Below are 3,653 nucleotides of genomic sequence, written 5' to 3' on the forward strand. Positions count from 1 at the left end.
TATATATATATATATATTAATATATATATATATATATATATTAATATATATATTAATGCAGTAGAATAAACTGCTCTGTCAGCTGAAACACCAGGTTTGGATTGTACAGCATCGCCTCTGCACGACAGAGCGTAGCAAGTCGAGGCCGCGGAGACCTCCACTCTCTCAAAACCGACTCGTCAACCTTCTATATTTCTTGGACGGGACTCGTTAACCGCCATCCGCAAAGCATAACATGCTACTGCTCTCGTGCTCTGCGCTCTTGTCTGAACAATTCCAATGTGGTCTCCGCTCTCTACGTTTGCTGTGCGTTAGGCGCAAGTGGTGCCGGAGCAGCTGCGTGTAACGCGGGAGAAGTCAACGACAGATGCGAGATGCTGCCATTTTTTTTCTTCTTCCCATCCGTGCACACTCTGAACGTTTTCCAAAGAGTATAAAAGCTCCATCAGAGGGCACTGGAGCCGCTTTCCTCTGAAACACGAGTGTCAGTGGCTTCACAGATCCCTGTGACTCGAGGACACCATCTGGTGGCTGATGAGCAGAATCACATCGAAATCCAACTCTTGTCTGTGAGATTTCTACAACATATGTCTCTCCCCCCCGGCCTCCTTGTTACCTTTGATGTAACCTGAAAGAAGCTATTGTACCTCACAAACTGTGTGTGTGTGTACGTACTGATAACAAACTGTGAAATGGATGAAAGAAAGATCAGACTGCCTTAAAATCCTCACTAACTTTCTCCTAATCTCCCCCCTCAGATAACTCTTCTGGGGCCCTGCCAACTTTAAGCCCTGGGCTCAACAAAAAAGAGAGCAAATAAAAATAATGAGCATGATATGAAGGGAAACAAAGACGGAGATTAAAGCTCTTTGTGGCCGGTGTTTGATTTAATCTCACGGTTGATTTGTTGCGCAGCGCTTTTCCCAGAATGAAGCGATTACGTTGATCGTGATGAGCAGAAGAGAGTCGGCCGAAAAGTGCTCCATCACAACTTCTGAGTAGTTTGCTGATCATCAGAACTGTTGTCAACCAAAGTCCATTAAAGAAAATGAATATGTACATCTACTGTCTCGATATTAGTGACGACGCTTCATTTTTTGTTTATTTAACATTCATAGTAGCGATGACTTACGAGCTTTTGCTGTCTGCTCACTAGAAAATGAGAACCGTGTGGTGCTTTATTAATGGCTCGTTAAGATTTATAACCGCACACTTGATGGTTAATTAGAAAGTGAGAAACACTAGCATTTAATTTCGGGTCACTGAATGAGTTACCGTAATGAACCTAAAAGCTAACTCGAAATTTAAAGCAACTGTCAGGGAAGGACATTAAAAATAATAGAAAACAGCCAACCAGATGTTTTCATGACCTGGCAACCCAGAAATTGTTCTTTTCAAAGGAGTAAATCAATATTTTAGGATCTATGTGTCCCAGAGAGATGAATATATGGGTTTTATGTCTGTGCTTTCAGTGCATAGTACATAGTTATTTCTCCTGTGGGACATAAACCTCCATTAGTTCTTATCCTTGGAAAAATGTCCCTTTTAATGCAACACATTCTCATTCCAACTCGTCACATACTTCAAACCCCTTAGCACCGCATTCTAACACACCGTGCAGCCCAGCGCCCGGTCACAGTAAAAACGTCATGGTCGGGCTTAAAAGAAGTACTTAAATAAGTAAAATGTAAACATAAGTGCAGAAAACATGTCACTAAAGTAACTTCAAAACAACTCAACATTGGTCTCTTGGTTAAAAGTCCCGTGTTGGATTGACCCGTCCACCCCCCCTCCCTCTTTTGGTCGTTCTACTACTTTCTCTGCGCGTCTGATAATGACGTAGTTTAGTTTACTTTGTAGTAACATGAAAGCGTCTCATACAGACACTAGAGGGTGCCTCGTGAGTCGGCATCAGACGCAGAGGGACGGCCCTTATATATATGGTTATAACTGATCTATTAGTTGACTATGAACAAAGCTATAAGACCTTTATCGGGCCTAAAGGGCACAATGAGCAAGGTGCTCCCCAGCAGGTGAAAGCCAACCTCAGATTCACTCTTGTTTCGTAGTGAGCTTCGTTCGCTTGCTGTTTCGCTTCACTACATTTGCAATCTTCATTTTTTTTTTCCCGACCCTGCTCCATTTTCGTAGGTTCCTCTTGGGTGCGTGCTTACAATCCTGCACCTGGTTTCTGTCTTTTAATGGAGGCAGAGTAAACACAGTCAAATGAAAAGAAAGGAAGGGTCTCTGTAGATACAGACACCACCACACACAGTGAGTCATAAGTGATGATTAAGAGGAATTATTTTTGTCAGTTAAATTATTTTCTCGGAAAATACTCATTGTGCCTACAACTAACCCGATTCCCTCCCATACTCCTGGAGGATCTCTCTTTCTGAGGACAAGGTGAACCTCATGACCCTGCTTCCAGTCCGGAGGAGGCAGCGTGGCCAACTTAGCGATGGGATGGCCCTGACATCAATAACAAGAAACACTTATGGTTGGAGTCGGTATGACACAGCGTTGGGGATTTGCGGCGAGTGTTGGAGGCACAGTAATCACGCTGGATCCCTTACAGGTCAGCCTGTTTCCTCAGCAACCTGCTTTTGTTTAGGGCCCAGCAGATTCTCATCCTGGTGGTGGTATCGATGGGGGATTTGTGGAAGTGGGAGTGTTTCTTGGAGAGTGTGTGTGACTGTGTGTGTGTCCCTGTAGATCTCTCTTTCCCTCCACTTTCTTTAATATCCCCCTCTCTCTTTCTTTACACACTATTTTATTTTTTCTCCACAAACAGGGTTCGCTATAGGGCTTGATTTACTGTACAGTGGAATCATGGGAAGGGGAAGCTTCCCAACACAAGGTGGCCGATGGGAGGGTTTTGCCAGCCGCCGTGATGATGCCGGCGATGGCGATGCTTTACGAGTCCTGCACATGGAGACGATTTGTCTCTTTGACGTGCGCAGCTCTGATATGCATTGTCGCCCGTGTGGAGATCAAAACGCTGGACGTCCGTCAAAAAACCCCGAAGGCCAAATTCTGCAGCTGCGCAGCGCAAGAGAAATAAAGAGAGAAGAGCATCTGTCAGCAGTGCAGCCTCGCGGACCGTGCTGTGGTTGACTGTGAGGTGCCGGTGACCTGGACCCAGACCAATGTTCTGGGCCGCAGTGCTGGCTCTGGCCTTGACCAGCGCAGGGAACATGATACTTAAATCATTCATAATTAGCTCCTTCCCTTCGGTTAATAACACATGAAGATAAATGGGTTCCAAGAATTTTCCAAATGGAAATAGTCGGTTTGGAATTAAAAAGCTAGAAAATGTCTACAAGCTCTGTATTGTAGTGGTTCTCTCTCTCTCTCTCTCTCTCTCTCTCTCTCTCTCTCTCTCTCTCTCTCTCTCTTTCTCTCTTTCTCTCTTGTTCCTCCTGCGGCAAACCGTGTCTTTACTGTCTTCAATGGTGGAATGTAACTAAGTACTTTTACTCTAAGCACTGAAATATAGACTAACTACTTTATATACATATTTATATATAATAACTACATTGTTAAATATTGTACTTTTTACTGTACTACATCTCAGAGGTAAATAATGTACTTTTTACTGTACTCCATCTTAGCGGTAAATGTACTTTTTACTGTACTACATCTTAGGTAAA

This window comes from Anarrhichthys ocellatus, unplaced genomic scaffold (genome assembly GCF_004355925.1).
Source record: "Anarrhichthys ocellatus isolate YVR2014 unplaced genomic scaffold, GSC_Weel_1.0 scaffold21, whole genome shotgun sequence".
NCBI lineage: Eukaryota > Metazoa > Chordata > Actinopteri > Perciformes > Anarhichadidae > Anarrhichthys > Anarrhichthys ocellatus.